The sequence below is a fragment of the Panulirus ornatus genome, chromosome 31, assembly GCF_036320965.1.
Source record: "Panulirus ornatus isolate Po-2019 chromosome 31, ASM3632096v1, whole genome shotgun sequence".
Classification (NCBI taxonomy): domain Eukaryota; kingdom Metazoa; phylum Arthropoda; class Malacostraca; order Decapoda; family Palinuridae; genus Panulirus; species Panulirus ornatus.
Genome location: NC_092254.1, coordinates 11,173,144 through 11,198,565, shown reverse-complemented (window position 1 = coordinate 11,198,565; position 25,422 = coordinate 11,173,144). Strand labels below are relative to the sequence as shown.

The following is a 25,422-nucleotide window of genomic DNA, read 5'->3' as shown; positions in this document are numbered from 1 at the left end:
ACCAAGACAGTCTTCACCATCACCCCCTCCTATCACTATCACATGAACTCACCATCACCATCGTCCTCACTGCCATGCCTCACCGTATCACCACCGTAACTTACTCTACCTCACGCATCACATCCACGAAGCCCGGTAGCGCCCATCAACTCTACGGTAAACCACAGCTTTCTTCAACGCTTGCACTGCTCGCCATCTCACAGGCCAGCTCCACCACGAGTTCGTAATCCACCTCATCCACACTCGACACACAGATCACGACGGTAAGATCCTTGGGTATGATGACCTGACCTCGGGGCTAAACTCCATAAGACTCAGGTCAAAGGCCAGGTTGTCATATCCAAGGGTCGTACCCTCGTGTTCAAAAGGTTAACAACAACAACAACAACAACAACAACAACAACAACACTTTAGCTTCGCCACTTCTATACTTAATAACTACTTAAGACGCCTTCACCAAAGCCACAGAGTTTCATCTTAAGTACTTTGAATTTACCACAACTGCTTTTGGCCTTCATCACGACTTGTCGCCTTCCCGTCTTCACAACGACTTCTTAGCTTCAGTGCTACGACTGCAGCTAAATATACAGCCTTTATCAGAATGATTCACTGTCATTACCACTCAGTCTAAAATCACCACTAGAACATGCTCTCTCGTCTATAACAGTTCAATAACTTCACCACCACCACCTAACAACCCTTACAACTACTTCCCGTTCTTAGCGCAACTACTTGCCAAGTATATACCACAACTACTCAGCGTACTTCCCAAAGTTACATACAACTTTCGCCTCAGTAATCTATCACCTTTATGACCTCAAATGTTTGCTCCTTCCGCGAAGAGAAGGGGGAAGAAAATATAAGACGAGAAATATAACGCTAGAGGAAGACGGGACGAGAGAGAGAGAGAGAACAGAATATGTGGAAAGGAAGAAAAAATGGAGGAGGAGGAAAGAAACAAAGAAGAGAAATATTGCACAAGAGTGATGGAAGATCCTCCTACATTCCATAGAGATGGACAGAACAGGAGAAACAAATCAAAAGAAGGAGAAGAAACAGAGGAAGAAAGAGGAGATAGAAAGATAATAAAAAAAATGTGTAAATCCAAATAATAACCCAACATTACTCCACAACCTCCATGAGTTGGACCTACAGCACCACTGGGAGCTGAGGTTTGAGCCATAGGACCTTCACTTATACCAGAAGAGAGAGAGAGAGATTAGATGGGAAGTAGTGAGAGAAAATGTGACGTAAAGTCATCAACAGAAAACGTTTTATTTCCACAATGTGAACAGATGATTCCACATCCTCCACATGAACCATTAGACGCAGCAGACGAAAGGAGAAGCTGATCCTCTACGTTGGGCAGACAGAAGAAGAAAAAAAAACTGGCATAATTTGGCTTTTTCTTTACGTAATGGCTGACTATCGAGATCATCCGATTTAAGGGATAAAAGCTGAATTCTAAATATGGTGTAATCTGGAATAGAAAAAAAAGAGGGTGTGGGGGGAGGAAGGGGAGTTGGAAGGACGGATCAAGAACGTTTGGAAAATTGAGTGAGAGTATGATTGGACTAGACAAACAAGCCGATTATTCTAATGTTATCGTGACTATTTTTTTTTTTTTGGATTTGTTTACATTTGTTTACGTCCTCCGATGATAACGTAATCACCCGACCCTACACGAGTGATTAAAGGAACAAGTCAACTACCACGATAGACAAATCAAAAAGCCAGCCCTGCTAAACACCAGTGGCATACTATAGAAAAATAAAATTTCTTGTGCTATACCGTATCCCTGCTTCATCCTATAAAGATCTCTCTCTCTCTCTCTCTCTCTCTCTCTCTCTCTCTCTCTCTCTCTCTCTCTCTCTCTCTCTCTCTCTCTCTCTCTCTATCATACAGTAACTCTAACGTACGAGCGCAATGTATACCATGAACTTATCCTTCTCCTCACCTTACGATAGGATCACTTTACTGAACATCAAGAGTTGAGGCAAAGGTGAGGAAACTTACCCCCACCCCCTCAACACACACACACACCCTCTTCCTCCCTCCCTCCCTCCAGTGCTGAGACACACACACACACACACACACCCCCACACACACACACTTCCTCCCTCCCTCCCTCCAGTGCTGAGAGCTGGGGGACACACACACACACCCACACACACACACACACACACACACACACACACACACACTCTTCCTCCCTCCCTCCCTCCAATGCTGAGAGCTGGGGGACACACACACACACACCCACACACACACACACACACACACACACACTCTTCCTCCCTCCCTCCTTCCAATGCTGAGAGCTGGGGGACACCCACACACACACACACACACACACACACCCAATAAAATCAAAATAAATCGGACAATCTCAGTGATCCGGAGCGAGACGGGCGCCGTGAGCGATAGAAACAGGACGCAGAGCAGTTGGATGGTCGCCATTACCTGTCGGAAAGGTCACGAACATATTTCTACCACGGGCCCCCGTTATCCATAGTCGTCTTGCCTACACGTCTTCCAATTTACCAGTCACGCCCTTGAGGCCTGAGACGGCGGCAGTATGCATGCTCGCTGCTGGCGGAGGACACACCCGGTACCAAGGACTGCGGTATAAACTACTGAAGAAGAAGAAGTAGAAGCCAACACCCACCACCCACCCTCTCCGCAGCTGACGGAGAGAGACTCTAAATTGGTGAGACGGACAGACGGACAGACATGAGCTACTAAAGCAACCTCCAACAGCTGTTGGCGGGGGTCGCCAACAGCTAATGGAGGAGTCATCGTACGTCACACAGGACACCATAAAAGCTGTTGGAAAGGAGGTCACTCTCTTAGCGTAGGGAAGCCACGTAAGCTGTTGGAAGGACCTTATGTAGCAAAGCTGCCACACGTAAAGATGTCTGTTGGCTGCTGCTCCCCCACGGCTGTGCGAGCAACATGGAGGCTCTACCTCAGGATGATAATAATAATAATAATAACAATAATAATAATAATGATGATAATAATAATGAATACAATAATAATAATAGATAATAATAATAACAATGATAATAATAATGCATACACTAATGATAATAATAATAGTAATAATGGAGGATGGATGTGCTGGAAATGAGATGTTTGAGGACAATGTGTGGTGTGAGGTGGTTTGATCGAGTAAGTAACGTAAGGGTAAGAGAGATGTGTGGAAATAAAAAGAGCGTGGTTGAGAGAGCAGAAGAGGGTATTTTGAAATGGTTTGGTCACATGGAGAGAATGAGTGAGGAAAGATTGACCAAGAGGATATATGTGTCGGAGGTGGAGGGAACGAGGAGAAGAGGGAGACCAAATTGGAGGTGGAAAGATGGAGTGAAAAAGATTTTGTGTGATCGGGGCCTGAACATATCAGGAGGGTGAAAGGAGGGCAAAGAATAGAGTGAATTGGAGCGATGTGGTATACCGGGGTTGACGTGCTGTCAGTGGATTGAATCAAGGCATGTGTATGGGGGTGGGTTGGGCCATTTCTTTCGTCTGTTTCCTTGCGCTACCTCGCAAACGCGGGAGACAGCGACAAAAAAAAAAAAAAAAAAAATAATGATGTTGATAATAATAATGATAATAATCATAATAATGATAATAACAATAATAACAATAATGAATACAATAATGATAATAAAGATAAAAATGATAATCATAATCATAATAATAATTATAATAATATTGGTAATAATAATAATAATAATGATAATAATAATAATAATAATAATAATAATAATAATAATAATAATGATAATAATAATGATAATAATAATAATGATAATAATAATAATGATAATAATAATGATAATAATAATAATAATAATAATAATAAATTCACAAGATTCTGAAATGGGATATCCTGACTGAAAATAGTTTGATATATTCCTGTGTTACGAATCATAAAAAATTGTTCTTGACATAATTCCAGTGATACATTCTCATGAATCTATATCATATCTTCACTAATGCACCAACTGGTAAATCATACTCACCTTCATGTTTCTGTGTGAAGGGTACTACTTCATAGGAAAATATACATGTATATATATATATATATATATATATATATATATATATATATATATATATATATATATATATATATATATATACACACACACAAAATAAAGCGCAATTACAGTCATTATGATATGACCTTTACGTCCGTAATATGTAGAAAATGTCAAATTCTGCGTTCATCTACGAACTCATGGTGATATCTGCTCTCTATGACTCTACAGATACGAACGTATAAAACACTCAACCCCTTCATACATGTCAAACATGTCAAATGAATATTAATTTGATCTACGCTAATTTGCGAGCGCGATCGCCACTATGCAACAAATATCAAGTAACGTCATTTCCTATTCTTTAATTACCGCATTAATACTGTTTAAATAGCAGCACGCAGGACTGTCTGTAGTAATGAGGTTGTATACATTAACAATTTAGGTCCATTTGGACTCTGCCGAGTGTGTTAATGTGTAATGCAATAATAAGCAAAGATCATAACTGAAAGTCACCGAGGGCACAAATGAAGATAATGTGACTCCTGGGAGAATGTGGTAGATTATAATGATCTATCGCTCGACACACACACACACACACACACACACACACACACACACACACACACGAGAGAGAGAGAGAGAGAGAGAGAGAGAGAGAGAGAGAGAGAGAGAGAGAGAGAGAGAGAGAGAGACACACACGAGAGAGAGAGAGAGAGAGAGAGAGAGAGAGAGAGAGAGAGAGAGAGAGAGAGAGAGAGAGAGAGAGAGAGAGAGAGAGAGAGAGAGAGAGAGAGAGAGAGCCCACAACATCTGGATCACAACTAGAATTCACGTTCAGGACACATCAATGAGGAAGACACCTTGGGGTTATCGAGATAAAGTCGTTACGAAGGCAAACCCTTCAACCAGATGTGTTCTATCTTAACTGAGAGCTTTACACAGGAGGAAAGAAAAAAGATAGGATTTAAACTTGTATGTTTGTATAAACACAAGGACATGTGAGGTAAGTGTTCTTCTTCCCTTAAAAAATAGAAGATTAAGAACCTTGTGGACATGATTATGTTCAAGCAAAAGCAGAACATGCTTGAGATGTTTCACTAGGAGATATTAAACCATTTCAACGATTCTCCGACTAAACATACATGGTGTGCACGACATTCTATATTAATCCTCCTACACTCGCGTTCTACAGCAATGTAGGAAGCAGCAGCTTCCTTGAATCACTCTGCGTTAGCATCATTGCCCTTAGAAGCTTACGATGAATGACCTCGTTGTAACAGAGCGAGGCGCCTGTTAACCTCCTACGTACGACCTTAACACTGTCTGGTACCAGACCCCCTTCAGGTGGTGGTGATCAAGGCCTAACAGCCCTCGTAACAAGCACAAAGACGCTGTGGTTTCCTGACCCAGGTATATACTCATCTTAACCTTACTAAACTACTAATACATTCCTATATCCTTTTCACTCTGGGGCTTCAAGGCTCGAAGCCTAGACTTCTAAAAAATCTCTGAGAAGACGTATTAGATTATCTACAAACTGGCACTGAACGATGGGAAATAACAGACTTGATGATCCACAGTGAATATAAGGTTGGTACGTCACGTTCTTCTACGGGTCTGATCCATGTAGGAGCCAATCCACATCTTATGGCTCTTACCAGCGGTCGAAGTGGCATAGCTACCCATGGAGCTTGACAGAGCAGCAATTACAATAGATACTTGTCTTTTGATTGCCGTGGGAATCCATGGTGTATTTTAAGTCTTATTATCTAAAGACGTTCCAGGGTCAATCACCAGTTAAGACTGGAGTTTATATTGGACGATCTCTGACCATATTTACACCGGCGCTAAACAAAGTCATTCTCAACTTTGCTCAACTCCTAAAGATACTAGTCGTCAAATCCTAAGCTGTATGGAAATGTACCCTGTTGGAAGAGCTCATCAGTCTGCTATTTTGACAAAAGTAGCGAAGGTTTTTTCGCCCATAAAAAAAACGGTGATTCAGCGATGGATAAGCAGGAGAAATGGCTATGTCGTGAACTGACTATGTATAAACTGCTGAGTCTGAATTTGATATGGTGGTTTTATTTCATATACAGTGAATAACTCTAACTTGGATATCATGTCGTTGTTTTTAAGGTTGGACATTCCTATTATTATTAATTACCCCTAACTCTGACTATGTGCTAGACGATAGTACAAGGAAAGGTTGTACTTTCAAAGGATACAACCCTATGTGAAAGATCATAAGATATAACTGAACCTTAACTAGTCTTTATTGTAACGTGCAACACTGTATAGCAATTTGGTACGAACTGGTCACAGTTGTCCATTGCAGAAAACAATTGAGCCTGCAACCTACACAACTCGTGTACTGAATTCATTCACGTCTGGTTTGAAGAGTCTTGCAAGGGGCGATGGGTTCCTCCTCCTCCTCCCTCTTCCTTCTCCCCATCTCACCATCCTCCTCCTCCTCCACACCTCATCAAGTACCACACGTCTTCGCAGTTTGTCCAGATCTTTTTAAATGACTGCCAATATCCACGGTGGTAGGGAGCACTCTATGTAAACGTGGATCTAAGCTTAGGTCAGGGTTCCTCTCGCATCCATAAGAAGGGCCCTATTGTACAGCTAAGACTTAGGGAGTCCACATGGATAGTGATCATGATTGGTTACTTGAACATCCTTCGCTTATGGGGTCATCTGAATCATCTGTAATCAGGAGTATTTTATATATTGTACTCTAGAAGCCAGTGGAAAACGGGGTGTGGCCAATACCTAGGACTCTCTAGTGGCAAATGAGACTTGCGAATTATTCTCTCTAAGCTTCAGTAACACTGTAATCCTTATTAAGCTTCAGTGACAACGTGAACTTCTAGTGTTTTCTTCCTCCCAGATTCAAAAGGGTCCTTGGGATCAAGACATCTTGCTAAACTGAGATCATGTTATCGTACATGCGTTATCTCCCCACAGATGCACACCATATCCTACCCAAACTCTCTCAGGTGGGGAGAGTGTACACACACACATCTCTCCCTCACCAGCTGCACACCATATCCTACCCAAACTCTCTCAGGTGAGGAGAGTGTACACACACACATCTCTCCCTCACCAGCTGCACACCATATCCTACCTAAACTCTCTCAGGTGAGGAGAGTGTACACATACAATCTCTCCCTCACCAGCTGCACACCATCCTACTCACACTCTCTCCTGGGGCAGGTGACGGTGCATATTTCTCACCAGCAGCGCAACGCCATCCCACCTTGACACTCTCTCAGGCAGAGCCAGTGAGATGTCTGGCTAATGCATTTCTGGTTTCTGCAGGGCAGGCAATGTTGAGGAGGAGGAGGGGGAGGGAGGGAGGGAAACACAGCAGTCCTTGGAGAATACCTCCACACACTGCTACACGCCCTCAACCCCATCTGCAGCGACGGGTGCCTCTCCTCCTTACACTAGGTGGTGGAGCTGTTCACTCACTCACCAGGTGACGACGACAGTTGAAGCTGAGCAAGCAAGCAAGTGGGAGGCAGGACGGATGGCAGGGCTGGACGAAGAGCAAGGTCCATTTTATGATTCACAAACGTCAGATGAAAGTTGCTTTTTTGGGGGGGAAAAGTTCGTCGCTTCAGATAACATGAAGTTCATCCCTCTCTGAAGTAATGCTGACGATAACACAGTTCACTCGCTACATTTTCTCTCAGGTATATATATATATATATATATATATATATATATATATATATATATATATATATATATATATATATATATATATATATATAATCCTCTAACACTTTCTTTCTCCTGAAGCTATATTCTCCACCAGCTTAGTCCTTCGTAAGTCTTATCCCACACTGGCTACGTTCTCCGTCAGTAACAGACTAGAAAAAGAAAGACGAGAGAAAGAGAGAGAGAACAAAAAAAGCGTCATCTTTCGCACCATTTGCCATAGGGTAGTCCAAGTTGACTTTAATGACACCAGGTTATTCATGTAATCATCACTAACTTTCACACTTATTTGTCTTATCTGTGATCACACGTCAGGTCGGAAAAGACACACTATATAAACTCACTAAAGTAATAACCACGTTGGATGTATATGATGTCTTACTGAGTACAACAAAGAGGCACGTGTTATGGTTGGTCATACGCGTCAGTTTCGTGGCTCCTTGGGGACGTCATCTCACGAATTTAGTTTCGTTCATGATATGTTAATGATCTTCCTTGTCATCGTTTCTGTAAGAAATAGTCAAGGGAGAACTTAACAAGAATCTTTTTACTTCGTTACAAATATATTGTTTTCATTCAGGTGACGGAGGGGAAGCGTCGTAGGTGGAATTAAACCCACAAAAACAAACGAGACATAGTGATACTGACGCACCACGCACCAAAGTCAATACCATCAATAAAAACAAGACTGTTCAGACATTATTCTCTTTCATGATAGTGTCGATGCCTCTGTCCCGAAATCTATAAGGACGTCGGGGAGAAAAAAAACAGCAAAGTGACGAGGTATCACACAACACAAAACTGATGAGAATCTTTGGGTGGTTCTGCTCACAAAACTTGATTCACGAAAGGGAGGTAACAGATTCAAGAGGAGGAGGAGCGAGCGAAAAAAAAAAAAGGGCACAATTTTAGACGATAAGGCTGGAAACACGAGTTATATGAGCTTCTATTGACACAAACGTAGACTGATGATGAATAAAAAAAATAAAACAAGACGGGAGAAAGTTCTCAGTGAGCTTCTGGAATCCATTCTTGACCAGCTCTCTCTTACGATATTGGCTGAACCCATCGCATTAAAACTGCAAACATCTTTAAATTCATTAACACCATCAATACTACTTCATCTCAACCTACTGAAATACTGAATGCGTCATAACCAAGAAAACTTCTTTCACTTCTCCAAGAATATTACGACGTGAACAAACGACTTGACAAACAATGAGATGTTATCATTTACTCCCAGAACCTTCTCGTGAAAGGGGATTGGCGCTACGTACAGTAGCAAGGTTAGGATGGACTCCTATGAACCTAGAAGTCCTTGAATGAGACCGTATGACTTTAGATAACGAACACTTAAGGGTAACAACTGTTCAGTCGAGGTTATAATCTCAAACAACCCGAGACCATTAAGAGTAATCATGAGTCACATAATTACAAGCAAGATTTAACCCATTAGGATAATCAAGTCATTCAGCTGTTCGTCAAACTTATGGTTATAACTTGTGATGAATGCTGCCGGATACCTCCATCACAACACACACACACACACACACACACACACACACACACTCACACACACACACACACGAATAAATAAAAAAGAATTTATCTAAGATTTATCACGGCTTATCCTAGGACCCACACATGTTTCTACAAGCAACAAGCTACTGATCAACAAGGAAGACACTTACTTGTTGGTGTGATGTCGTGGTGGCCCTTACAGACTTGGTGCTGAAAAAGAAGAAAAAAAAAATTAGTTACATCCTTGCAGCTATTAGTGTGTAGTGGAAAGTATGATTATTTTTCTTTCCACAAGAATAATAATTCACTATGAATTAAACATCTGATGTGTGAAAATGTCACTTGTACTAACCTTTGAGCAACTACACTTGATACTGTACTGGTTAACAAAGCATTGTACTCTCTTACTGACATCTGTTCTCGTGACTAACTACAGAAGACTGTGTTTACGTCAACAGTACTTTTTAAAATCAAAGCTGACACTTTCAGATATATATATGTATATATATATATATATATATATATATATATATATATATATATATATATATATATATATATATATATATAGATAGATAGATAGATAGATAGATAAATAGATAGATACTAGAACCTCCTTTCCACAGAAGATAAACATGGTTTGTATACATAGTAAGAGTGTAATACATCGTGCTTACAATGACCCTCAACACCTGGATATGTTAAGAGACTTTCCAGTTGGCGGATCAGGCTCGACTTTGATGGCCCCATTGAACCCGGGCAGTTGATACAAGCCTAACAGACCCAAAGAACCAGCCAAGGAGATGAGAAACGTCTTCCGAAGAAAGTGAGGGACATGTTTACAAATGGTTCATGCTGGGGAACATTTGATATGCTTGATGGATTAACTCGCACGTAACTCATCAGTTGTGTGTGTGTGTGTGTGTATACGTGTGTGTGTGTGTGTGTGTGTGTGTGTGTGTGTGTGTAATTACCCATTTGCACAACATGGGAAAGAAATTTCTATTCTGTTAAGACAACTTTTTAAACTTCTGCATGCTGTCAACATTTTTACAATTTCATCGTTCGGTTTATTCCATTCATTCACTATCTATCTATTGGCTCTCTGTCCTTCTTCAAGCGTGCTGACGAAACCTGTGAAGCGTATTCTAGTTTCTAACCTTTATTAGGACGTAAACAGTTCATTTGCATACTTCCTTATCCAGTAGAGGCTCTGTATCCTTCAGTATCACTGTGGGGTGAAACTCTGGCAAGAAGTTAGATAATAAAACGTGGACTCCTAAGTTCCTTTTACGTACAGATTTCAGCAGCATATCTACTGCTGGGTAATCTTTATAACAAGGCCTTCTTCCACTGTGGCCAGTCATCACTACACCGCCTATTCTAAGGTTTTTGTTACAGAACAACTGAGGCTTATGTCTTATAGAGTCCAACTGCCTTTGTCTTGGATGGTCCAATATATAACATTGCATTCTGGTAAGTCATATATGATTCAGGCAGATAATATATGATTTAGTGATGGAGTGGCTTCATGCGCGTGTCTTTGAATACTGGAGGAAGAGGTTAATCTTAATACATTTTAGTACATTGTTATCATAGTCTCCAGGTACATGCTTGGCCAAGGTTTGGTGCAACAAACTGCATTCAAGTTTGAAACACTGTATTCCAAATACCTCTATACAAATCCTTTATTTCTATAACTATGACCAAAGATTTAAATCTTATTTTTTTCTCTAACATCCCGGAAAATGTTCTGTAGTTTCAAAAAATGAAATATGAATATGCAACAGACATGTACGTCATGATTTTTCAAACAGTTTTTTTGGACGGGTTCACAAGAAATTTTTCCCCCCTGTCATCAGTGTTCAGTATATTATTTCTGGTCAAAAGCCACGAACAACAACAACAGACCGGTAGAAGGAAGGAATGAAGGGTAAATTGGAGGTTGGGTAGAATCTGAGAGTAACTCAGAACGAGAGAAATACACGTAGGAAATATATATATATACGCTTGAACACACACACACACACACACACACACACACACACACACACACACACACACACACACTGAGGTAACATCTTCGTCCTTGGTTAAAACTGCTTCTAACTGCTTGCTCTTCAGGTAAGACTTTTCCAAGTTAAATCGAGAAAAGTTCAGAAATACACAAAGCAGAGTCGTCATCGAACAACATTCCGGTAACACGCTGAATATTCGAACGATAATACGTTCATCGAACACAGTGACCGTACACTGAACAATGATACTGAGATCGTGGAATATTCGTCACTTTAGCCATTCCAATGTGGGAATATTTGAATATTCCTCGAGATGAAGTATGAGCAGGTCGTCAGTGTCAAGAGGAGGGATCATGATGCCAGGTAAATATCTGGCAAGTGTATTGACAGCAACATCTTTAATTAGATGCCTTATAACACACCGACGGATCCTCCCTCAAAGCAGAACCTATAGCACTCGTTAGTACTGCTAGGCTGGTTGGTTGGCTGGGTATTTGGCCTTCAAAACTATCGTCACAGCTAAGGGTCATTAAGGCCGTGAACGTCAGTGATAACAATCAGTCGAAAGAATCTCGAACACGTTCATCAGGTGTTCAAAATGATTCTAAGGACATAGAAATTTTCACTGCAAATATGATCCTTACTGTCACGCTTTCACTCAGATGGTCATATGCTGAACAAATAAGCACCATTGAGTAGGACGGTCTGACTCTTTGGTACTATGGCGTGACCTTTGACCTGATCAAAGGTCACGCTAGAATACCAAAAGGTCGTTACGTTGTTGAGCAATGGGTAAAATCCAAATGAAGATCTTGGACACCTACTTTTTCTCTCTACTGCTTCCAAATTACATCTTGCAATCATGTGAATCGCCAAGTCTTTATTTCTATACACAAACGATTACCTTCCCTTTTTCCTTCTTTCTCTTCGTCTGCATCAATTCATTCCTTCCTCTAAGATGAAACTCATGTCGTAATGGCGAACGTCCATAGACTGACATGATGACTGGGCAAGCTAGACAATGAGGGAGTGTGTCGATCGTGCGGAAAAAAGATAGTGCAAATAACGGTCTGATGTCCACCAAGTCTACTCCAAGCACCCTCGAAGGACTGAGTCACAAAGGAAAGTTGTAGAGATCGAATTCGAGGACCTGGAAGAAATGGACACTCGGACAGGAAAGAAAAAGAGGTGGGAATGTCCATAAAAATATGATAATGAAGCTCCTGGAATGTAAACATAACGAGTGATATTGTTACATCAGCAGTAGCAGCAGCATCTCCAGCTTCGCCTGTCTACGAGGCTGATGGACATGAGGTGATGGGGAAGACGAGGGTTGTTGGTGCCGATAGTGGATGCGGGCGATACATCTCTCCTAGATTTGTACTGGGGTTGTAAGAAAGGCGTTCTTCACCAGTAACCCACGTGCAGTGAGGGGCATACAGTTGTTCTATGACTGTATAACTTCAACCTGATTGTTTGAAACTGTGCGTGATGCGTGGGCATCTATGCTCATCAGCGGTGTGCACTAAGCTTTAAAAAGAGCATACTATAAATCATACACTATTTCTATACAGAGATGAAATACCTTAAAGCTTCTACCTCATACTGTGTATGCTGGTTTTCCTTAATGAACCAGAGCAGATATATCATCACTCTCCTCTGACTGCTTCGACACGAGACATGGACTATTAGATGCACTGTATACAGGACACACCTACGAAGACGCGCTATGGCCGAGGGGGAAGAGCCCTCGAACCTCCTACATTGATGCCAGTCTGGGTGATGCAAGGAGGATGCCACAGTTAACGAGTAAAAGTTGCAAAATGGTACCACCCTCTCAAACTCGCTATTTCGGAACTGTTAGACTCTACCTCTCATATAACTGTAGAAGGAACGTGTTTCATGCTTTTTAAGTACATGGCTATGGAAATGGATACAGAGTAATCATATTTCAAAATATATATATATATATATATATATATATATATATATATATATATATATATATATATATATATATATATATGCGGGTAATTATCATGCATTATGAGAGTTATTTGGCTAATTATCGAGAAGAAATGAGCAATACCGCTTGACTGGTCTATAATCGTTTCATTACAAATGCACTGGAAATTCCTCTCTTTGACATTACGTCGCTCCACTCTCTGGTAACGACCCTCGTATCTAATTAACCTTATGAACTAGGGTGGTTCGACGAGGCAGCTTCTAAACTGCTTAATCTGATGCTTTTTTATTTTCCGGGTCAGTACAATTCAAAATGCTAATGCCAGTAAGAATAGAATGAGCGCAAAATGCAATGCTCCAGTACGAGCATTTTTATTGTGATATATATGTATACTTCAAGTATACACTATGCTTTACACATATGTACGAGGAACTCCTCTACTCGTTCAGGCGTACGGAAGATGAATCATTACAAGCCAAAACGACCAGTACCTCGCTCTGTCTGCGTCAGGTGACTGACGCAGACTTCACAAGTGAGGGCAAAAAATACATATGAAAAAACTGATTCATTTCACTTTCGAACTGGTTTCGTAGGTCATCCAAACCACCTGACACTTCACCATATCTCCCTGTCCATCAAGTGGAGGACGCAGGGCGCAAGACATCGACTGAAGCACCGCAGGAAATGAGTGAGAGACACAAGACTCATACAGAACACCAGGAAAATTAAGCTAGATACTTGAGGAAGCAAGACCAGCAACGTAGGAGATGAAGGGAGTTGACGCAGAAAAGCTTAAAATGGCAACATAGGATCGAGTTGTACACACAGGAAGCTCAGAATAGCATCATGGGAAGCTGGGTAACTTGAAATAGAATCAGGAAGTTTAGAATGTCACCATGGGAGGCAGACAAGAGGATCAGGGAGACTAGACTGGCACTACAGGGAGGGAATGAGAGCGATTATTACACAGGGAAGGATAACGTCAATACCAAGCCTGTCGATATAAACCTAATTTCATTCACTTTAAGATTGTATTTCGTGGCAGTGTGAGAATTGGCTTGAAAATCTCCAAAGGGGTGAAGTATGGGGTTAGCGTGAGGGGCAGAGCAAAGGATGTGGGAAGGTAGCAACTTCATGCTAAAGAGTTGTAGGAAGGTGTAAAATGTTTTCTGCTACGGGTTATTCAAAGTTTCACGATAGAAAACTAGATGGGAAATCTAATCTAACCACAACTAAGTGGTTTCGTGGTCTCTACCTCCCCCGGAGATCAACATAGACCCTCGCTGTCTCTACCTCCACGTAGATCAACATAGGCGTTCGCGGTCTCTACCTCCCCGTAGATCAACATAGACGCTCGCGGTCTCTACCTCCCCGTAGATTAACATAGACGCTCGCGGTCTTTACCTCCACGTAGATCAACATAGACGCTCGCGGTCTCTACCTCCCCGTATATCAACATAGACGCAAGACTCTTCTGACAACTGGCGTGGCCGAGGTTAAAAAAAAAAAAAAAAATCCAGTTCTGTCTCGCTCATCTGACGACTCTAACCTGGAAACATCATGGCATATGGAGCATTATGAAATGGAGACGAGAGGAGCATCATGGAGAAGGCCGGGTGAAAGGAACTCCACTATCTGCTCTGAGGCTTATGGTCGCTTTCTCAATATCCGGAGGCACCCGGGCTTAAGATGATCCCCCTGGGGGAAGACAGTCATAGCGACCGGTGCTTCGCCAGCCGCGAAGGGACCTGAGCTGTGTGATGGAGCGAGGCAATAAGAAGAAGCTGCTAGGCATGCGCGTGGCGTCCCAGGAAGAATGTACGTAGCCCTATGTGACGGAGGGAGAGGTTCATATGAGAGGCTGAGGTATTCAGGTGTGATAGTGTGTAAGGATAGGTAACAGAGAGGAAAAGACGTGCGTGACACTAGGGAATACCGAGAGATGTGTGACATCAGGTAACAGAGAGGGGAGAGATGTGTGTGTGTGGCTAGGTAAGCCAGAAAGTTGATGTGTAACATTTGGTAACAGAGGAGCATGTGTATGAGGCCAGATAATGCTGTGAGATGTTACCATTAGGTAACGGAGGGATAAGGTGTAACATTTGGTAACGAAGAGAGAGAGACGTGAGTCTAGGTAAAGCAGAGAGATGTGTACCACTTTGGTAACTGTACTTACACTGTAATTTCAAAACAGTTCCGACAAGAGCAACGTGTTACGAGATTAAGTGTCTCCTCAGCAAAACTGACACATTAGTAACAACAGCTAGGATGCATCAGTAGCGTTACATCAATGACTATGTAACAGTAATAATAATGTCACAGCCATACCACCACTATACCACCAATAACATCCAAACACAACAATCTATAGTAATAAACATCACAGCTGAATGTCTCACAGTAAATACTGTGACACAAGAATATCGACTCACAGCAACAGTTGTCCTGTAGCAATAGATATGACACACAAGAACACTGGCGTCACAACAAAACAGCTGTGCCGTAACGTTATCTGTGACGCAAGAATATGAACGTCACGCAGTAAGTGCCGTAGGCAAATAGCTGTGACAACAGGAAACACTAGCGTCACAACACAGAGCAGTTCCGAAACAATAGTTGTTGTGTGTGTGTGTGTGTGTGTGTGTGTGTGTGTGTGTGTGTGTCTTTCTCGGAAACACTGACGTCACAGCAAATAGCAGGCAGTGCTGTAGTAACAGATGTGACTCAGAGAGAGAGAGAGAGAGAGAGAGAGAGAGAGAGAGAGAGAGAGAGAGAGAGAGAGAGAGAGAAGAAACAAGCCGGCATGAATTTTCAACCATGAGATACACATGTGTGTGACGAGAAGCAGATCCCTGTGTATCTGGGTGTATCACGTGCGAGATGACTGTTCCCAAGACGGAAGACCCAGGTTTTACTAGGGGGGGGGGGCGCCTGGTCGCAACCAGCTACGCCAGAGGACCATTCAGCTGATGAAACTCGGTGGGGGGCGGGGCATCCATCCCTCCACCTTATCAACAGACTAGTGTTTGAGCATAAGTCTATTACGAGCTCACGCGTTGCAAGAATGAGCCGTACTGTCTGCTGCTACACGGGGTTGTATCTTCAGCCTTCTGCTGACTGTGCTAGGCCATATGTATTCTCTTGATACTCGCAAGACTACGTCTTCAAGCGGGTACCGTCGCCAGCCAAGAGTTCACTTCGACACGGGCTGTATCATCGTTAGCGAATGGAAAGGAAGAAGAAGGCATCGTCGTCGCGATTTTTCTCGCCCTCAAAGGAGCTCTCATTCCCCTGCACCCGCATGGTGTGTGTGTGTGTGTGTGTGTGTGTGTGTATACCCTTGAAGTCTCAGATGCCCATTAAAACGGGTATGGGTTAAATTCATTGCTTAGAATTACAGTGCAAGTAGAAGGTATTAAGGGAAACACTAATTCCAAGTCTTCTATACGTTTCCTGAAGGTAAAATTGCGCTACCAGTTCATGAGGCCTTAGACTAATCTCTCCCTATTCAAATATTTCTGTAATACGAATTTTCCCACACGTGAAACTAGGCAAGTGTGAGATATTGTCCCGAGATGATCAATCTGTTTAATACACCTAATTAACAAAATTACAATCGGCCAGTACTAGGTCAGCCTAACAATGTCTTATATAGAGACATCATTAACGAAATATTGCAATGAAATAGTAAGGGACTGAAAGACTTTGTTAAAGAAACGTGTCATGTGAATATTCATATTTTTTTGGCAACTTTCTTCAAATTCTTCAGCAGTGTGATGTGTTAAACGCAGACGCCAACCGAAACCTAATTTACATAATGACAGCGTTCACAAACAGCGACGATGTGTACAACAGCGCTCGACACTGGTGGCGCTCTCCTTGTCTAGCTTGTCTAGGTGGCGTCGTTAGCCAGGCGCTCACAATGGGGTGGCCTTCACACTAGTGTTGACATGCGAGCACTTCCAGCTTTTGAAAGCCTCATTTCGATACGTGATCATATAATGCCATGTTCATAAGGTGCTGGTAGTTGTACACTCGTTCTCATGGAAACGACTCGTACATGCGTTCTTAACCTCTTCACCACGACTTAACAAGCACGTAATCGTTACGACCTTAGAATAAGTTCCATGGCCCCTCGAACATGGCTCAATTCGTTGAGTATGAAAACATAAACCTTGGGAATGAAGGTGCGCTCTATGGGTATTCTGGATTTGGTTCTTCACCCTATATTGTAAAGGTCAGGTCAAAGGCTAATAAAACCATTATGCTTAAAGAGGGTCGCACCGTCGTGCTCTTAAGGCTCGTGATTTCGTACATCAGCGATTCCTAAACTCCAGCCATCCCAGGTGGAGTTCACAGAACCGACGGTAAATTAGATTGTGTTCACACAGTGCTGGCCGCCAGAGTGTCTAACACAACACAACAACAGTGAGAGACCTAACACAATCACATCACGAAACACTTAAGGATACATTCCTGTTCCAGGGATGTTATTAAATAATCTAGTAATCTCTCTCTCTCTCTCTCTCTCTCTCTCTCTCTCTCTCTCTCTCTCTCTCTCTCTCTCTCTCTCTCTCCTCTCTCCAAGACATACTCGTCACATTCCTATCCCTAACAGCTTCTAAGCACCTGTATCTTCCCTGAATGACAATGCATCATTCGAATTTAGCAAATACGAAGCAACCAAGCCATTGTTAAATTTAACAATTGTTTTAAAGTTTTTTTTCTAAAGGTTTCGTTAATCTTGTCTGATAATGCAGAACTCTTTGTAATGTTGCTGCTTTCACTCATTAACCTGATTTCTTTCTTTTTTTTCTTTCATGCTGAAGGCACCAGTCGGAAACGGAGGTCCTCAGCGAAGACCAGGTAGTAAAATGGACATTAGTATGGAACCTTCATTCGTCCAGAAGTGAAGAGAGTTAGAGAGTTGCCTCACCACCAGTCTTACCTTCTTACTGCACCTCGAATTTTGTGATAGCTGCACCCGACTACCCTCCATAACTCACCTCTTATCATTCGTCCATATCTTACCTCCACCATTTATTCCAGCTTTCCTCCAAGACACCGTGTTTACGTGTGGGTTCGTTCCTCCTCCCCCCATGGCTCACCAGGAGGTGGGTACAGACCACATTTAACCCCCTCTTCCCTCCCCTGGCATCACATCTCGCTCTCTAAACATGAGTCGTCCCTCTTCTTCCTCCTCCTCCTCCTCCTTCCCCTCCTCCTCCTCCTCCTCCAAGATGATTCCTTGGGAGAGGATCTTCCCCTTATGAGATGCCGCTACCCATCCCCTTCCAGTACACTGCTTCGCTACGTGAACGCTGCTCATACAACGTCCCAACCCCCACCGTGGCACACCACCACCACAACCCCTGGCTCGTTCCCATGCGTGACAAGACTCAAACAAACAACAAACACTTCACTAAAACATCACAAAAGGTTACGAAGCCTACCTCTCCACCTTCCACTTGACGCGAGGTAAGAACACAAAGTCTACGATATCTATATATCCGTCGTCTACGGATATATATCCGTCGTCGGGTTCAACAAATGACCCTTGAGTCTTGGCCAGTGTTCTCGTGGGCCCAACCCCCTGTAGCTAGTCCTTCCCCCAGCGCTACTTGTTGGTGAGGACACCTTTTGGTGAATTGGCAGTGGGTGGAGGACAGATAGGCAGGCAGCCAGCTTGCCCTCTTGTGATTAGGTGGTTCGGCGGGGATAGATAAGGGAGAAGAATGATAGACGGGCGAGAAAACACAAAAATGTACAGAACTTTTCGCAACCAGCCCCTACCGTTATGACTGACGAAATCGCGTCGTCAAGTACCTGGTAATTAAGTGTATATTCTCTCTCTCTCTCTCTCTCTCTCTCTCTCTCTCTCTCTCTCTCTCTCTCTCTCTCTCTCTCTCTCTCTCTCTCTCTCTCTCTCTCTCACACACACACACACACACTTACCAACATCTTTTTAACAATATTGGTAAATCCGGCCAAAGTTACAGTTGCCCCCACTCCAAGAGGTCACTTGGCTGGACGATTATCGAGGACCTCTGTGAAATTAGCGAGTCGAACATCACTAATTAGCGAGTCGAACATCACTGATTACTATTCAGGACACATTTTTCGTCCGCCGTCCAAGGGAGACTTTTGGTCCTAGTCCTCTATCAATAATTGGATGTCTTTGACTGGTTTCAATTTCCTAATTTTTTTTTCCTCTCCCTCCAAATGCGTTCCTCTCTCTCTCTCTCTCTCTCTCTCTCTCTCTCTCTCTCTCTCTCTCTCTCTCTCTCTCTCTCTCTCTCTCTCTCTCAGAAACGCTAACCACCACTCCTGGGCAGACGTATCGCCGATCTACCACCACATATTCGACAACACCACACCCTTTGCCTGAAGCACTCGCGCATCCCTTTTCACTCTCAACAGTAAATTCCAACTCACCATGTTCACCTCTTAGAGACCAGAGTGAATCAGCAGTCGACACGGCCATGTATACGAGGCACTGTCTCTACTATATGTCTTGGGAGTAAAGTCAGGGGTTAGTGACAGGACAAGAGCAAGGGAAGGAGTAGCACTACTCCTTAAACAGGAGTGGTGGGAGTATGTGATAGAGTGTAAGAAAGTAAACTCTAGATTGATATGGGTAAAAATGAAAGCTGATGGCACGTTCGTCTCGTCCTACTTAAAGAGTACAGGTGATGATATAATGACACGATGCTGGGGCGTACTTAAAACTCCTCCTCTCCTGTATTAATATATCTGACGGACCTCGGCTCTACGAGCTAGCCACCTACCCAAGAAATACCGAAGGAATTAGGAGGAAGGGAGAAAATTATATGTCCAGGTTACGGATCGTTCGGGGTGATTGGGAACGACCTCATTCATTGTTATGCGAGGCTTATAGGTCGTGGAGAAGGGCGGGTGGGGCGGGGGGGGGGGGGGGGACGACAACCGTCGCGGAAGGGCCTCAGAGATTTGGGACGGACGTGGGCGTGGCCTGGCCTTCTCGAAGTGATGGGGACAGAGGTGGTTGGCCTTGTTGAAAAGGATGGGACAGCTCGATGCGTTTTGTTGAGATGATGAGACAGAGATGATGGTGTGTGTGTGTGTGTGTGTGTGTGTGTGTGTGTGTGATCTTGAGGAGACAGAGGTGGGTGTGGGATCTCGATGACACGATGGCACAAATGTCAGTGTGGCCCACCGAAAGGTTAGGGGAGAGGTGGGCGTGGTCATCTAAAGGTGATCGAACAGAGGTCATTGTGGCTATCTTGAGGTGGTGCACGTCAGTGAACCCCTTGTCAGAGTCATTAATGAAATAATGATCAAAACTATCACATCCCTACGTGACTGGAACCTTCAACATCATATTTCTTTTTTTTTTCCTAACAGCGACTCACATAACTCAGGCAAAACACGTTCCAGTCAGAAGCCATCTCCGGTAAAGAGAAATGAACACGTAAGAGGAAGCGAATGAGGAAATTCGGTTAAGGAGTGTTTGACAGCTGTATGAAGAACAGCTTTGTAGTGATTCCAAATAAAAGTGAAATCTGAATGGGATTGAGAGGAAAGGAATGAGTTTCATGTCTGTGACAAGCTCTGTCCCTGATAAAAGTGAGATCATAACACAATTGCTGAAAAAAAAAAATCAGTTGGAGATGAGAAATAGGACTACATCCCGAGCCCTGATAACATGCGCTATGCGTTCAGCGCAGCACCAAGCATCCAAACCGATGAAGCAATATCCGTTCAAGGGAAAGTCAATTAAAAAAAAAAGAAGCTGTGCAGGAATGACCACTGCGCTCTCTCAAGGTGGCGAAGTTGGACTTTCGAATGGGGAAATAGAGGGTGGGCGTACCCAACTAGAAGTGATAGAAATATGGAGTGGGAATGGCAAGGCCTTAGCACCAACTGGATCATCCTGAATAGACGTTAACCGATCCTTTAAGGTGCATATTGAATTCCCTTACACACGAGGAATTGAGATCATGGATGTGAAGACTGCAATCCTTCGTACCAAGAAATAAGAGGAGTGGTGCATAGCTGGAGTAAATGGAAGGGAAATATACAAGACGTACAAGAAAAGTTCTAGATGCGAGAGGAGTCTTAAGCAAGAGAGGCATCACAATTACAAGACTCATGATTTACGAAGTGAGCAATGAAAGACGTTGTATCACAGTAGCCGCAAACACTACCCTTCGGGTAGAAACGATGGCAGAGACTGAAGTCACAGATCTACAAGAGTAAAAGCCTTGGACGGTTGAGTTTCAGAGATATGATAATCAGGTGAGGAAGGAGACATATGGTATTCGACAGAGAAGAAGAAAAAAAAAGGTCAGAGGCGAGACTGTAGAGGAAAAAGGTCAGAGGCGAGACTGTAGAAGAAAAAGGTCAGAGGCGAGACTGTAGAAGAAAAAGGTCAGAGGCGAGACTGTAGAAGAAAAAGGTCAGAGGCGAGACTGTAAATATTGCGAGAATGAATGGAGAAAGAGACAGACCTGGGAGCTGTGTCCAATGACCTTTGGGTAGGTTCCATTTTCTTAACGTCGGTCGACACGGCCCTGGAAACCATCCAGAACTCCTCGACCAGTGTTGATGTTCCGAATAAGCACGAGATAGTCCAGGTACTGGCGTACTGTCTTGATTTGTGGATAAAGGGAGGAATGTACTAGTGTAGCGAGTAGAAAAGGGTGTGTGTGTGTGTGAGTAATGTGTTTCAAAGTGTTAAGTTTGTGAAAGAGAGGGGTGAGTTGTGGACTGCTGGTTGCCCGGAAATCCTACGTATGGGCGTTGGCAAAAAGATAGATAGATAGATAGAGAGAGAGAGAGAGAGAGAGAGAGAGAGAGAGAGAGAGAGAGAGAGAGAGAGAGAGAGAGAGAGAGAGAGAGAGAGAGAGAGAGAAGGCAGCTACCTGGGCCAGGGAAAGGAATGTGATAGACACTACAATACTGCATATACTGCGCCGGTATTGATAACTTCCCAATACCTAAGCGGTTGTATTCCCAGGTCGGAGGTTGCCTACAACTACTACTACTACAGAGTCACGAAATTAAAAAAAAAAAGTAATGTATTGTTACACACCAACATAACTTATGTCTACGATATGGTCACGTACTCAGGACCATGGGACAAAAAAGATCTCATCTATTTTGATAAATATGCTACTATATCACGGAATCGATTAGCATAGCAGATTTAGTAAAATGCTATTGCTTCCAAAACCATGCAAATCTAACTGTAAAGTCAACTTCAACTTTCCCTTGTACTTCACTAAAATAGACTTGCATCATTTCCAATATCAACGTCAAAAATTCATGTATCTATTAACTAAATAGAATTAAACTGGGATCATAACAGGGTAACAGAGCTACACTTGCCACAAGACAGCATACAAAATCCCGTTCTAAACACTTTGCGCATTGCCAATAAAAGATAATTATCATATAGATTATCAATAACAACCCTCTGTAAGAGAGATACCCCTCTGATAAAAGACCCTATATATTTTACTTTATTACAATACTGGGATCAAATGATAAAGCTTTAATATCTGGGAAACAAAGCGTATTTGCATAATTGTATTCATAACAAGAGAGGCGGGACAATACAGGAACCTCGCTTCTAGATACGTGTGGGAGGGATACACCCATGCCTATAGCTGCTTTTGTCCCGAGGACTTAAAAAAAACCTCCCTCCATATGAAAACCATTTCATCCAAGGCTATAACAAGACAGTCTGAACGTCTCTTTGCATACGTGTGCTTAGCGCATTTGCATACAACGTGCGTGGCACACTGGTGAATACAGACATACTAGCAAAATGACAAGGAGGGGAAAGAGTTGATGTCACTGTTAATGTTACAATTAATAGTTCATTAACAATTGCAGGTCATGCATGGTCATCGGCCGCTTTCTAAGTGTCTTCTTGTTTCAGATACACAGTGCCAGTCTACAGATCAAAGACATGACTTAGACGATGGAGATGGTCATCACGAACTCACAGGAAGGGAGACAGAATGAACTCTATTGTTCTTCATGTCACTCACGTCATCTTTCTCCTCTCACTTATGTATGAATCTGGACCGAGCACAAAGTGTGCGTCATTCATAGATAGTGAGAATGTTGGTGTAAAAACCCAACAGTATCGACTCAGTTCTTGCAAATTCTGCTAATCATTGAGAGAATTTAATTAAATTTTAAGGTTTTGTATGCCATTGCTTTACCATAGGGGAATGGTAGACCCTATTAGCATGGTCACAAGAGGGAAATGAAATGTAAAGCAGACTTAAAATCTTGAGGCCAAGTATCCGATATGGCCTAAGGCGGAAATATGGACTGTTTTGATCTCTCTCTATATGCTGTACCTCAACATTGGATCAGGCAAACTTGCTATCGACAAAGTGTCAACATGACAATGTAATGCACACAAGATGTCTTGTTGGCACCTATATCACTGCATCAATAATAACATAAAATAACTCTACTCTACAAGATTACTCATTACCATATTTTCAACAATACTATCGCAGAATAGTTGGTAAAAGAAAAGAGACATTTTTAATTAGTTATCGATACAGACTGAGCCATATAGACTTGAACAAGTGACCCTTGGGAAACATCTGAACAATTAGTTTCGTTCCTTACAAGTACCTACGCATACAATTGCCTTTGCATGAAGCCTTCATTCCCTTTTTTTTTTTTTCTTGAAATATTACAAGTATCTAACCTGAACGAAACCTTTTCATACTGTTCCTAAGAAGTACATATCTGGACGACATGCTCTGCTCTCTATCTTGCCTTTTTTAAAAGGGCTTTCTTTTGCCTTCTCTAGACATATCATCTCGACGAAAAAAAAAATGCATATATATCCCTGGGGACAGGGGAGAAAGAATACTTCCCACGTATTCCCTGCGTGTCGTAGACGGCGACTAAAAGGGGAGGGAGCGGGGGGCTGGAAATCCTCCCCTCTCGTTTTTTTTTTTAATTTTCCAAAAGAAGGAACAGAGGGGGCCAGGTGAGGATATTCCAAAAAAGGCCCAGTCCTCTGTTCTTAACGCTACCTCGCTAACGCGGGAAATGGCGAATAGTTTAAAAAAGAAAAAAAAAAAAAAAAAAAAATTAATATATATATATATATATATAATATATATATATATATATTATATATTTATATTATTGGAAAGGATCACATTTTTTTTTTTACCAAATGGCGTCCTAGCTTCGTCTCTTCGATGTATATCAACTGACTGTTATATTTCTCTCTTGTGTCTCCCTGATGATGTGATTATTACACGAAAGTGCACTTGGGAACTTTTCGAGTTTCATTTTCTCCATGGACTCATAGGAATATATATATATATATATATATATATATATATAAATATATATATATATATATATATATATATATATAAGAGCAAGGTTATTAGGTACAGTAGGGGTGAGGGTCAAGTCAATTGGGAGGTGAGTTTGAATGGTTTGGGCACATGGAGAGAATGAGTGAGGAAGATTGACAAAGAGGATATATGTGTCAGAGGTGGAGGGAAGAAGTGGGAGACCAAATTGGAGGTGGAAAGATGGAGTGAAAAAGATTTTGTGTGATCGGGGCCTAAACATGCAGGAGGGTGAAAGGAGGGCAAGAAATAGAGTGAATTGGAGTCATGTGGTATATAGGGGTTGACGTGCTGTCAGTGGATTGAAGCAAGGCATGTGAAGCGTCTGGGGTAAACCATGGAAAGCTGTGTAGGTATGTATATTTGCGTGTGTGGACGTGTGTATGTACATGTGTATGGGGGGGGGGGGGGGTTGGGCCATTTCTTTCGTCTGTTTCCTTGCGCTACCTCGCAAACGCGGGAGACAGCGACAAAGTATAAAAAAAAAAAAAAAAAAAAAAAAAAAAAATATATATATATATATATACACAAAGGCCACTGCAGACGTCCCTGTACACTCCACGCCATGTAAATCAGAGTACGTGACTCGCCCTTACTTCTGGAAGCGGTGTCGTCACAAGCTAACACAGAAACCTTTGTCTTACTGTCATAATCATCTCACCTTCCCAGCTGTATGAAACAAGTATGCCATATCATAGATGATAAAATGAAAAGATGTCGTGCCCCTGTGCTAAAGAGTGTTAGGCAGAAGA

General features: G+C 42.4%; 1 protein-coding gene across 8 annotated transcripts in view; it reads right to left on the bottom strand.

The window, feature by feature from the left end:
- LOC139758810 (putative neural-cadherin 2) overlaps window positions 1–25,422 on the bottom strand; it is an 831,293-nt gene that overhangs the window by 457,721 nt on the left and 348,150 nt on the right. For all 8 annotated transcript variants that reach the window (XM_071680628.1, XM_071680630.1, XM_071680627.1 and 5 more), the window contains one exon: window positions 9,473–9,512. The gene's annotated coding sequence lies outside the window, so the exon portion shown is untranslated. The remainder of the gene's footprint in view (window positions 1–9,472; window positions 9,513–25,422) is intronic.